Source organism: Hevea brasiliensis, chromosome 18, assembly GCF_030052815.1.
Source record: "Hevea brasiliensis isolate MT/VB/25A 57/8 chromosome 18, ASM3005281v1, whole genome shotgun sequence".
NCBI classification, from domain to species: domain Eukaryota; kingdom Viridiplantae; phylum Streptophyta; class Magnoliopsida; order Malpighiales; family Euphorbiaceae; genus Hevea; species Hevea brasiliensis.
In genome coordinates this window covers 43,457,336-43,472,039 of record NC_079510.1, presented here as the reverse complement: position 1 = coordinate 43,472,039, position 14,704 = coordinate 43,457,336, and positions in this window count along the sequence as shown.

Here is a 14,704-nt window from a genome sequence, read left to right as displayed (position 1 = left end):
ACTTCGGGAACGCGCTCGGGACGTCTGACAATGGGGGGCTAGCCAAAACCTCGGCCCAATTCGGAGACTTTTCCGGTAACGGGTCTGTCTGGCCCGAAATTTGCAGACCCGGTCAACTGTCGAATTTCCGCGAATCGAGGATACCTACACGAAGCCCATAACACGGGGGTTAGTACATAAATTTTCCAGAATTTTCTAAGCTCATTTAGTGCTCGAAAATACACTGCAAAGTTTCGTGGGACCCACCGAAAAACGGTGTCGGAAAAATTCGAAATTTATGTCGTTGCGAAGCTCTCGACGAATGGAGCGTGCTGGTGGCCTCGGTTTTCTCGTGGGATTCACGGTTTTCGAGAAATCTAGCCCAAAAGTCGAAATGGGCTAAAATCTTCCCGAGCTAAAATCGGACAATCCGCTAGATGGATTTCAGCGTTCTTGGTGTCTATGGAAAGCTCTCGCCGAGTAGATGGTTTTGGACACAAGACGCGGTCCAATCGGTGACCGGATCGGCCGGATTTGGCCGAGGAAGCTGCTGAGGCGCGCGCAGGGACTTTCGCGCGTTTCCGACTGCTCGCGGCCGGTTGGGGCCGGGAGGCGCCGGCGAGGGGAGGACGCAGGGGAGGCGGCTGGCCGGCGGCAGGGGAGGGGAGGAGAGAGAAAAGAGAGAGAGAAGGGGAGAGGGACGCGCGCGCGGGGAAAGAAAAAGGAAGAAGGAAAAGGGCCGGTCCGATTCGACCGGTCCGATTCGGTCCGGTTCGATTCGGCCGGTTCGATTCGAAATACAAAATTTTGAATTTTTACTCTGCCTCGGGATCGAAAACGAGGTCCAAAAATTTCGAAAAAAATTCCGTAAAACTCAGAAAAATACGTAGACTCTAAATATATTTTTAGTTTTGCCACGTGGTCTTTAAATTAATTTTTAAAAATCATCAAAGTTTATATTTTCGGAAAATCGAACCCGATTTTTAAAATCCGAAAAATCTCAAAAAAATTCCTAAAATTCAAATAAAATTAAAATACAAAAAATACTCATAAATAATAAAATTTGGGGTGTTACAAAACTGTTCCAAAATATTATTTAGCTGTTTGAAAGTTTTAAAAATTAAAATTGTCAATTTTAATACCAACAGTATGCGTCATTTTTCCAAACTACTTTAAATTTGTCCTTGCATGCATATTACGTCATTAGCGTAAAAATTTTGCATATTTTTTATCGTATTAAATAATATTGCTTATTTTTTATAAATTAAAAATAAAATAAAACTAAAAAATATTTTTAATTAACGTTAATTAAGTGCGTGGGGCCTTACATTGCAGTGTCTTGACACCTGTAGAATTTTATTGGGTCTTAGAATTTGATGTAAAATGAATATCTTTCCCGGCTTTTCCGTTTCTGTCCCTGGTGGGGTTAGAGTTTGAAAAGCTTTTTCAAAGAGTTCTAAGAATGGATTAATTATTTAAATAATATAAATTTAAAAACATGTGAAATTTAAATTACTTATCAAAATAATATAATATTATAAAAATTAACAATTAAAGAAGTAATTTCATGTATATTTATCTAAATAATAAATTATCAATTAAAATAATATTTTTGTAATTTTTATCAATATAAATAGAGTAAAATTACTCTCAAAATTACCAATCAAATTAATAATTTTATATGTTATTTAATCACAATTATATATCGCATCAATTAATTGTGTTAATTTTTTATATAAAAATAATCATTCTATTTAGTAATTTCAAGAGTAAATTGTAATTCTCTAACAGTGTATTAAAAAAAATATATTACAAGGATACAGAGAATTTATTCCCTAGTTTTTGTTGCTTGTGAGTAGTCACTAACTTTGAAAGCCAGAAACAAGTTTTCAAAAGTGAAGACTTTTTATTCTTTAAGCATCAGGTGCTCTTTTCTTCCCTCATCTTCTTGATTTCTTTCTTTCTTTTTTTTTTTTTTTTCTATATGTATTTAGCAATTTTTTTTATACAATATATATATATATTTATTTTTTAAGTTGTGCTTTTGTTTGAATTTTCATATTAAAAAGCAAAAATATTACAATTAAGGTATGCTTTCAACTTTAATGTAAAATGATTGTGATAATTGACATGATATATATTTATTTAATATTTTAATTGTGATAATTTTATTAATATGCATGTCAAATTTTGTGATAAATTTAGTGTTATGTACTTAAATAATTGTCATTGTCACACCTTACCCCTCTGTAAGGCATAACATGATCCCGTAGAATACTTAATGAACTACCGAACTTCACCTACCGATAACTCATTAAGTACCCTACAAGAGATTTTAAAACAATTTTTTTATTTTTGATAAGTGGTGAGTATTTTCTAATAAGTATTTAAATATTTAGTTAAAATTTAAAACTAGTTAATATTTTTGATCCATTTTAGTTTTCTGCAAATTTTATAAAAATTTTAACAGAGTTCTATCTGTATTTTGAGAAACCAGTTCTTCAAATACCTGTAAAAAGCACTTCTAAAAATGTTTTCTCAACAACCACTTCAATTTCACAATCAAACTCAATCCATTTCAACAACTCCACAATCATTTCAATCAATTTCTCTAAGTTCAAAATTCAATAATCCTTAAAATACTAACAATAAATTTCATTCAAATTAAATAAAATAGTTCCACTCATATTTCATTAGAGACAAAACAATTTATATATATATATATATATATATATATATATATATATATATATATATATATATATATATATATCATTACAAAATTTACATCAAAGGAAATTCAAACTAAATTTTTTTATTACAAACTTCATACAAACTTTGTACAAGCTGCTCAAGACCCATTTACATGTCCATACTTTTATATGCAATATATACATCAAAAGAAATATTTACAGTTAGGGTATAAATTATACCCGAAGACTTCAAGCTGAATGACCCTCAATCTTTAGCAGCTCAGTCTGCTGCTCCTCTAGTCTCTAAATCTGCGACAGCAATAAAAGCTATCGCTGAGTACTAGGACTCAGTGGTGCACAACATACTAAAATAATCTTTATGCAGAATATAAATCACATTTATTCAAAAATTTGACTAAACATAAGCATTAAACACAAAACATGAATTATGAAATTTTAATGCAAACCAAGTTCATTTCGAAGTATCAAAACACGTTTCATAAAACCCACAGTTAGATCATGCCATTCGAAACAAATAGAATCTCAATAGCCAGAGGCTAAAGAGAAATCACATCACAAGGCTAGCTAGCTCAAATATATGGATATCCATTCACATCCTCTTCTACTGGCACACCTCAACACTTCTCCAGAGAAGGAATCAAAATTCGAAACTAATTACCCCCACTAGTTGTGCTAGTGAGGTGTTCAAATATATGGTCATGACACTGTAGTTTCAAAACTTATCTTAACAATTTGCCAAACATTGTCATTTCAAATATACACAACCAACTTTCCACAATTTAAATCAAAACATCATAAAAATTGTCATAATTCACTGATTCAAATTATTCCAAACAATATGCAGAAATAATTTACAAAAGTTATACGTTGTGCACAAACCTCAAGCGAGTCGCCTCTTGGCCTTGACTCGGTTCCTCGGGTTCTTTCCCGGTGTTCTTTTCAACTGAAGCACACAATTTCACAGTGTTTCAGTACCATAACTTAGCATAAATCCAAAAATAAATTTAGTCTCATTTTTACCTAGCTCTAACGTGCTAAACTCGACGTTCTTGAAATTTTGCGTTTCGGGTTACTATTCACTACACTATTCAAGTCAAATTGTTGACTTTCTAAGGCTTAATAGGTATGGAAATTCTAACTTCACCCACATACCACATTTTGATCACCAAACTTGTTGGTTTTGGTCATTTTCTCAAAACTTTGGTCTTTTAGGCAAAATTGCCAAATTTTCCATTTTAGTGTCCCTAATTATACTGTTTCATTGGTCAGTTTACTGTTGGAATTTGGAAAAACTTTCTTCATAGAAAATGTTCCTTCTTGTCTTAAGTTTATTCTCCTTTTTGAATCACCCTAATTGGAGTTTTGTAGCTCAAGTTATAAGCAAATAACATTTACTGTTCATGCTGCAGAATTTGGTTCTGCAGATTTGTTGCTCCAACTTTGTTCAGCAATATGATCAAGTTAAGTCCATAATTTAGTCTAATTTTCTCCATATGAAATGTTCTACTATGCCTTAGGTTTCCATCGGTTCAAGAATCACCTAAATCGGAGTTTTCTAGAGAGAGTTATATCCATTGAAACTTTACTGTGCAAATGGCAAATCTGCAGTTTGCAGATTCAGTGACCCAATTTGGCTCAGTAATTTCATTGGGTTAATGGCATAATTTGGGTTGGTGTTCTTCATGAAAGTTTTAGGTCTATATCTCATCTAACCACTGGTAAAATTTCAGGTCATTTTGACCTGCCTAGCTCGAGTTATGACCAAATGAACAAATACTGTTCATTTGGTCAGGTTGTGCAGGGCAGCCTGCGATTTCTCAACTTCGGTCACTTTGTTCACTAGGTTTTAGTCACTTTTTGGGCAGGCTTCCTAAATGAAAATTGTGTCATTTAGTGCCTATTTTCATCCCCAATTGGTCCCATATCCATTGGACTTGTAAAATTTCATTTTTGGTCCCTCAAAGGAAATTTTGGTCATGCTGCCAGCACATGACCTTATCCAATCCGAATTGGCTTTTAATTCCAACACTTCTAACACACCTCATTTGGTCACAAATGACCATTTTTCACTTCACATTAGGTCAAAGACACCATTTACAAGTTTTTCACATTTTTTGTCTCTAAACCCTAATGTCCAAACCCTAATTCACTAACCTCATGCATTTACTTGATTTCATGCCTCTAACCATAGTCATTCAACTAACTAAGGTTTATATACCCAATTAAATCCATCAAACCATGCAAATATACTCCCATATACATGCTGGCTGAAAATCATTCATGGTCCCTCAACAAATTTTTATTTCATTTTAAGCATTTTTCTAAGTTATTCAAGCTAAAAACACAACAATTAATCTCAAACTTTCAATTTGATGTGCTTACCTCAACTTTGATATCCAATCTTTAATTTTTCTCCTCTTTTCTTCTTTCTTTCTTGTTAAATTTCTTTCTCAAGGGAAGGGAATAAGGTTTTATGGAGTGATTATGGAAGAAGTTGGGATTTGATAAGGGTTTCAAAGCTTGAAGACAAGCTTTAATGGAGGTTTACAATGGTGAGGGAGAGAGAAACGTAAATGGTGAGGAAGATGAGGCTTTTTTACTTTTTTTTTTCTTTTCTTTTCTTTTGTCTTTTATCTCTTTAGGAAGATCAAAAATCTAAATAAATTTATTAATTAATTATATTCTTTATGGCATCATGCATGAGGTCATGCATGATGTCATCACCTTTTAACTTTTTCATTCTCTTTTTTTTTATTTAATTATTTTTTCTATTAGTTCTTTAATTTAATTCTCGATTCTGAAATTTTTTTTTCTCCGATTTTATTTGACAGTTAGGTCAGGAGTCAGCTCTCTGGGTTAATTGACCAAATTTTCCCTCGCCGGTTCATCCCGGTTTGCAAATAATTTAATATTTCTTTCGGCTCCCTGACCTAATTATTTGACTGGCTTAACAGTTCTTTTTCGTGATTTTCTCTTTTCCACTGTGTTCATAAGGGTCCTAAGGATCGCGGCGTTACATTTTACGGTTCGAAATTTGAGTTTAAAACGACTTCGCAGTCATTCCCTAGAAGGTCACCCATCGTTGTGACTCTCGGCTCGTTTAACTTCTTATATTCTATTTTTCTTGTTTATACTTAACTACTTGGACATTACTAATTATTTGTGTTTATGGCTTTTCTAGTTGTCTTAAGTGTGGTTCTAATCCCCTTAATTGTCCAGACCGACACCGATCACCGGAACAGTGAAATATACTAGGCTATGCAAATAGGGGTGTTACAGTCATTAGTTGAAATTTAAATCAATATGTGACACCCCTTACCCGACTACAGTGTAGCCAAGCAAGTTATGCCACTCAGTGTGCCGGAGCACTCTATTTTATCATAATTCATTTTTATCGTAGTTTTGAATATAACTTGTTAAATATAATTCATTTATTGAAATTGTAATTTATTTGAGGTTCCGAAAATTTTAAAGAAAATCCGTGAGTCTGGCTAAAAATGGAGAAAAGCAGTTCTTGAACTCGTGAAAAACACTTCCTATATTCATTTTCCATCATCTCAACTCCATTTATCAAATTCTCAACAATGTTCAATCTCAGTTCTCATTCATCCATCTCATATGATACCATGCATATATCATAGATAAACATTCACTTTTCCATTTACAACCACACTTTTCATTATTTACATGAATATCAAAATACATTACATAAGTTTCAAATACATATGAGAAAATAAAATCAATTACAAAATACCAAAATGACATCTAGCGTCCTACCAATGCACTGCAGACAGTGAGGTGACACAGACACTATGCAGACTGTGAATGGCCTTACCCAATCTGTGGTCTACTGGGCCCTCTGTCCAAATCTTGATACCTACAGCGTTGCAAAAGCGACGCTCTAAGCATAAAGCTTAGTGGTGCAAATAATACAAGAAAATATAATATGCAAATAAAAATAATAATTTCCTTGCTATTGTGTTCATAAGAAATAAATAATTACTAACTTATTGTTTAGTCGATGGCTAATCATGTTTTATGATATTAACTTCTTCATGCATTTCGTTAATTATTTTCTTCATGATCTTGAGCTTCTTTGTATTTTTGTAATCATTCCTGATTCTTAATTTTCGTATTTTCTTTAATAATTAGTTCAATCGCAGTTATACTTTTCCATGCCCAAGTAACCTATACTGGACGACTGGACTGGATAACGGGTCGTTGGCACTGGACACCGCGGTGCCTCGGGCCGTCATACCATGGGACGCAGAACGTTAACCATGTATGCAGTCAGTATGGCTAAAAAGCCATGATATCACATAATTGGCATAAAAGCCATGAATACGGGCATAAAAGCCATGAATACGGGCATAAAGCCTTTCTTTTCGCAGTACTGCTAAAACAATACCCTATTGGCATGCCAAACTATCCAAACTAATCACATTAGGCCTACTAGGGCATTTTGCATTTTTAAGTTTCACAATTTTTGAATTTTAAGTTTTCATGTCACTATTCATTTCATTAATCAACTAAAATGTTGACTTTTGCATAAACAATAGGTACATTGGTTTTAATACTCCCAGCATACCACATTTTGTATTCAAAACTTGTTAGTTTTGATCACTTTCTCAAAGCTTAGGTCATTTTGGCAAAATTGCCAATTTTTGGTTTTGGTGTCACTATTCACCTCATTAGTCAACAAAAATGTTGACTTTTGGATAGAAAATAGGTGTATTGGTTTTAACACCCCAAACATACCACATTTTGTATTTAAAACTTGTTGGTATTGGTTGCCAATACCATTTCTAAGCTTAATGCTAATTGAACAAAATTTTCAGATTTGGTGCTTCATCTTTATTGTTCCATTTGATATTTCTATAGTAGGAATTTGAGGAAATGGTAAACATGAAAGTTGTTCCTTATTTTGTCTAGTTGAATTTCCTTTTTTGAATCACTCCATTTGGAGTTTTGTAGCTCAAGTTATGGCCAAAATAAGTTTCTCGTTCACGCAATCGCTCATGCTGAGATTTTGGGTCTGGCAGATTTTTGGTCCAACTTTGGTCAGTAATTTGATCAAGTTAAGTTCATAATTTGGTCTAACTTTCTTCTTATGAAATGTTCTACCATACCTTAGGTTTCCATCGGTTCAAGAATCGCCTAAATCCGAGTTTTCTAGAGAGAGTTATAGCCATCCAAACATTACTGTTCAAATGTAAATCTGCAGAGTTGCAGGTTTGATAACTTAACTTTGCCCAATCATTTGAATGGGTTAATGGAATTATTTGGGGTAGGTTTCTTCATGAAAGTTGTTTGTCTATATCTTATCTTGTTGCTGTAAAAATTTCAGGTCAATTAACCAAATCTACAGTGAGTTATGGCCAAATGAACAGTTACTGTTCATTTGGTCAATTCTGCAGGGGCTGTTGCAGGGTGTCCGGATTGGGGCCAAGTTTTGGTCCTCTTGCTTTGGTCTTTTGGGCATGGTTTCTTCAGTAAAAATGTGCCATTATAAGCCTAGTTTCATGTCCAATTGGCCAAACACCAATTGGACCAACACAGCCAAAGTTATGGCTGTGTAATTGGACTGAAATTTTAGTCCATTGCTGCTGTCCTAGGGCAGCTTACACCTTCACTTTGCCATACTATTTTTCAGTCCAAATTGTGGTCAACTTACCTAAAATGGTCACTAATTGACCATTAAAATGTTCTCTAACAATTTCCTAAGCCAAATCAATTTTTCACTACTCAAAACCCTAATTTCCATATGAGTTTTCACAACATGCTTTAATTAACTATCTCATTCACTATCCACATGCATACATGGTTTAAACATAATCTCTAATCCACTTTAAGTCTATCAAAACACTCCATTATTGTTCCTTCAATAGGGCTGCTGAAATCCATGGTATGTATGCACATAATTTTTGTTCATTTAAGTTACAAATCTTCACTCAATTCAAGTCACTATCATGGAATATAAGAGTTTTAAGTAAATAGGTGCACTAACCTCTTGTAGGGCAGAATTTTCCCAAGTTAATCTTCACTTTCTTTCCCTTTCTAGGCTGCCAAACACTTCCCAAGAGGTAGAGACAAGTTTTTAGTGAAGGGACTTAGGGTTTTATAGTGCAAATTCATGGGAAAATGGAAGTAATTAAAGAAAACTTCCATGGAGGGTTATGGAGGAGAGGATCACGTTTTGAAGAAGAAGATGGCTGCTTGTTTTTGGTCTTCCTTGGTCTTTATTTATCTCTTTTATTAATTAGTCAAATGGTTACTTAATTGTGATTGGTTATGGCTTTTAAATGACATCATCAGGATGTCATAAATTGCTTTTTATTTCATTTTCCTTTTCTTTTATCCACTACTCATTTCCAATTTCATTTTTAGTAATGTTTATTCATATTTTATGTCATATTAATTATTTACTCAACTGGGCAAGTCGGCCAAAAATCACCTCTGAAGGCGAAATGACCAAAATGCCCTCCGTTTGGCTTAACGGGTCAAAATTGTCTGTACCGATTGAAAAATTTTTCTAAATATTTTCTTGGCATTCTAATGCCATAGGAACCTCAATGACCCTTCTCTGGAGTCCCAAAAATTATTTTATGAATTTTTTCCAGGGTCTAGGGCTCCTCGTTGCGAGAACCGCAACTTCCCTCTGGGTTACCCATCGCTTGGGCACCGGCTCGTGTGACTTAGTTGTATTTTATTTCTAAAATTTTTACTAAATTTTTCTTGTCAATATTTGAGTTATTTATGGTTTCTCGCTTTAGTTTAAATATTTTTTCAGACGTTCTAGCTATCCGGACTGACACCGGTCACCGGAACAGTAGACTGTACGGAGTTGCTATGGGGAGGGTGTTACAACTCTTCCCCTCTTATTTAAATTTCGTCCTTGAAATTTACCCAATGTAAATAGCCAAGGAGCTAATACCTCTTTATTTCTTCACCTTTCCGTGTTATCCTACTTCACTTTCTCCTTAGTCTCAATCCTATCCTCAAACAGTTATGTACTCATCCTTTTTCATCTTAAATATAGTCTCCTTCTCATCTCCATTCGTTATCTCATTATCTCTTCACTCTCTTATTCCATACCTTAACCTAAAATAAACAGGAAATACAGATCTGCAATAGTGTCACCTCGACTCTTATGAATGCAATGCATGATATGCAATCTATCTAGGTCCAGAAACGCCTAAACCGCGCTCTGATACCACTAAATGTGACACCCCTTACCCGACTACAGTGTAGCCGAGCAAGTTATGCCACTCAGTGTGCCGGAGCACTCTATTTTATCTTAATTCATTTTTATCGTAGTTTTGAATATAACTTGTGAAATATAATTCATTTATTGAAATTGTAATTTATTTGAGGTTCCGAAAATTTTAAACAAAATCCGGCGGAGTACCGGCTAAAAATGGAGAAAACAGTTCTTCGGAACCTGTGAAAAACACCTCCTATATTCATTTTCCATCATCTTAACTCCATTTATCAAATTCTCAACAATGTTCAATCTCAGTTCTCATTCATCCATCTCATATGATACCATGCATATATCATAGATAAACATTCACTTTTCCATTTACAACCACACTTTTCATTATTTACATGAATATCAAAATACATTACATAAGTTTCAAATACATATGAGAAAATAAAATCAATTACAAAATACCAAAATGACATCTAGCGTCCTACCAATGCACTGCAGACAGTGAGGTGACACAGACACTATGCATCGTGTGAACGGCCTTACCCAATCGTGGTCTACGGGCCCTCTGTCCAAATCTTGATACCTACAGCGTTGCAAAGCGGCGCTAAGCATAAAGCTTAGTGGTGCAAATAATACAAGAAAATATAATATGCAAATAAAAATAATAATTTCATTGCTATTGTGTTCATAAGAAATAAATAATTACTAACTTATTGTTTAGTCGATGGCTAATCATGTTTTATGATATTAACTTCTTCATGCATTTCGTTAATTATTTTCTTCATGATCTTGAGCTTCTTTGTATTTTTGTAATCATTCCTGATTCTTAATTTTCGTATTTTCTTTAATAATTAGTTCAATCGCAGTTATACTTTTCCATGCCCAAGTAACCTATACTGGACGACTGGACTGGATAACGGGTCGTTGGCACTGGACACCGCGGTGCCTCGGGCCGTCATACCATGAGACGCAGAACGTCAACCATGTATGCAGTCAGTATGGCTAAAAAGCCATGATATCACATAATTGGCATAAAAGCCATGAATACGGGCATAAAAGCCATGAATACGGGCATAAAGCCATGAATACGGGCATAAAGCCTTTCCTTTCGCAGTACTGCTAAAACAATACCCTATTGGCATGCCAAACTATCCAAACTAATCACATTAGGCCTACTAGGGCATTTTGCATTTTTAAGTTTCACAATTTTTGAATTTTAAGTTTTCATGTCACTATTCATTTCATTAATCAACTAAAATGTTGACTTTTGCATAAACAATAGGTACATTGGTTTTAATACTCCCAGCATACCACATTTTGTATTCAAAACTTGTTAGTTTTGGTCACTTTCTCAAAGCTTAGGTCATTTTGGCAAAATTGCCAATTTTTGGTTTTGGTGTCACTATTCACCTCATTAGTCAACAAAAATGTTGACTTTTGGATAGAAAATAGGTGTATTGGTTTTAATACCCCAAACATACCACATTTTGTATTTAAAACTTGTTGGTATTGGTTGCCAATACCATTTCTAAGCTTAATGCTAATTGAACAAAATTTTCAGATTTGGTGCTTCATCTTTATTGTTCCATTTGATATTTCTATAGTAGGAATTTGAGGAAATGGTAAACATGAAAGTTGTTCCTTATTTTGTCTAGTTGAATTTCCTTTTTTGAATCACTCCATTTGGAGTTTTGTAGCTCAAGTTATGGCCAAAATAAGTTTACTGTTCACGTGCACTGTTCATGCTGAGATTTTGGGTCTGGCAGATTTTTGGTCCAACTTTGGTCAGTAATTTGATAAAGTTAAGTTCATAATTTGGTCTAACTTTCTTCTTATGAAATGTTCTACCATACCTTAGGTTTCCATCGGTTCAAGAATCGCCTAAATCCGAGTTTTCTAGAGAGAGTTATAGCCATCCAAACATTACTGTTCAAATGTAAATCTGCAGAGTTGCAGGTTTGATAACTTAACTTTGCCCAATCATTTGAATGGGTTAATGGCATTATTTGGGGTAGGTTTCTTCATGAAAGTTGTTTGTCTATATCTTATCTTGTTTCTGTAAAAATTTCAGGTCAATTAACCAAATCTATAGTGAGTTATGGCCAAATGAACAGTTACTGTTCATTTGGTCAATTCTGCAGGGGCTGTTGCAGGGTGTCCGGATTGGGGCCAAGTTTTGGTCCTCTTGCTTTGGTCTTTTGGGCATGGTTTCTTCAGTAAAAATGTGCCATTATAAGCCTAGTTTCATGTCCAATTGGCCAAACACCAATTGGACCAACACAACCAAAGTTATGGCTGTGTAATTGGACTGAAATTTCAGTCCATTGCTGTTGTCCTAGGGCAGCTTACACCTTCACTTTGCCATACTATTTTTCAGTCCAAATTGTGGTCAACTTACCTAAAATGGTCACTAATTGACCATTAAAATGTTCTCTAACAATTTCCTAAGCCAAATCAATTTTTCACTACTCAAAACCCTAATTTCCATATGAGTTTTCACAACATGCTTTAATTAACTATCTCATTCACTATCCACATGCATACATGGTTTAAACATAATCTCTAATCCACTTTAAGTCTATCAAAACACTCCATTATTGTTCCTTCAATAGGGCTGCTGAAATCCATGGTATGTATGCACATAATTTTTGTTCATTTAAGTTACAAATCTTCACTCAATTCAAGTCACTATCATGGAATATAAGAGTTTTAAGTAAATAGGTGCACTAACCTCTTGTAGGGCAGAATTTTCCCAAGTTAATCTTCACTTTCTTTCCCTTTCTAGGCTGCCAAACACTTCCCAAGAGGTAGAGACAAGTTTTTAGTGAAGGAACTTAGGGTTTTATAGTGCAAATTCATGGGAAAATGGAAGTAATTAAAGAAAACTTCCATGGAGGGTTATGGAGGAGAGGATCACGTTTTGAAGAAGAAGATGGCTGCTTGTTTTTGGTCTTCCTTGGTTTTTATTTATTTCTTTTATTAATTAGTCAAATGGTTACTTAATTGTGATTGGTTATGGCTTTTAAATGACATCATCAAGATGTCATAAATTACTTTTTATTTCATTTTCCTTTTCTTTTATCCACTACTCATTTCCAATTTCATTTTTAGTAATGTTTATTCATATTTTATGTCATATTAATTATTTACTCAACTGGGCAAGTCGGCCAAAAATCACCTCTGAAGGCGAAATGACCAAAATGCCCTCCGTTTGGCTTAACGGTTCAAAATTGTCTGTACCAATTGAAAAATTTTTCTAAATATTTTCTTGGCATTCTAATGCCATAGGAACCTCAATGACCCTTCTCTGGAGTCCCAAAAATTATTTTATGAATTTTTTCCCGGGTCTAGGGCTCCTCGTTGTGAGAACCGCAACTTCCCTCTGGGTTACCCATCGCTTGGGCACCGGCTCGTGTGACTTAGTTGTATTTTATTTCTAAAATTTTTACTAAATTTTTCTTGTCAATATTTGAGTTATTTATGGTTTCTCGCTTTAGTTTAAATATTTTTCCGGACGTTCTAATGTCCGACCGACACCTGGCCACGAATAAGACTGCATTTGAGTTGCTACGGGGAGGGTGTTACACAATATATTTATATGAAGTGAAATATTATGATTTTACTTTTTATGTATTAAGTTTATGATAATTAGAAAAATTAAAATGAATATGCTTTTGCTAATATGTTGATGTAGTATATAAATTTTTATAATATATATGATAATTTTTTTGTAATTTTAGTGATAAAAATATCAATTTTAAAAAATTTGCAAAATAAAAATTAGGAAGATACTAAATTGATATTTTTATTAATATATATTGTGCATATAAAGTTTTGATATATATATATATATATATATATATATATAATTTTATTAAAATAAAGATTTAAAAATTTTAGTGTTATGCACGAAAAGCTTTGATTAATTTTTTAAAAAAATATAAAATTTAATTTACTAAATTTAAAATTTTTTAAATTTAAAATTTTTTATTTATTAAGTCATAAAAATTATGAATATAAAATTTAATTAAAATTTATGTGCTATGTTTATTAAATTTAAATTTGTATTGAAGGTTTATTTGTATCATTGAAAGAATAAATTCTTTGCATATATACATTCTAAAATTTTGACAAATTTAAACGCATATTTAAGAAAATGCCAGTTGATATAGCATTTTCATAAATATTCGGACATACTTTGAAAAATACTAATTTAACTAACTATTTTGTATACCTGACATTGACACGCTGACAAGCTGATATATTGATTTTGCTGACTTTTCTTATAATATTAACAAACCTTGTCAATAAAACTACTTCTTGAATAGATAATTTTATAATTATTAGTTGATCATTAAAATTATTTTTTCAATTCCATGTTGTTACAAACATATACCATATTTATAAATAATTTTAGATTCACATTATTTTAGTAAAAATTTTAAAACAGTACATTATTTAAATAGCTAACCCTCTAAGAATATATAACCAATTTATACTTGAGAAGGATAATAGAGAATTATAATTTAAAATTTTATTTTTTAGATAATTTGGATTTATCAATCGAAGAGCCTCTTTGGATCATTGAGAAACATACTTGTCTTGCTGGAGTGGCAAAGATTTGACACGGCAAAATGATTGAAGTCTTGAAATTTCTTCGACCCATTTTTTCTGTCGGACCACATTTTCAATGAACAGTGGAGATTTGCAATAATAGGGTTAGAATTAGATGAGCAACTTGTGCTTCATGCGTAATCAATCAATAATAGAAGCCACACCCAGAAAGGTAAATTGAGAG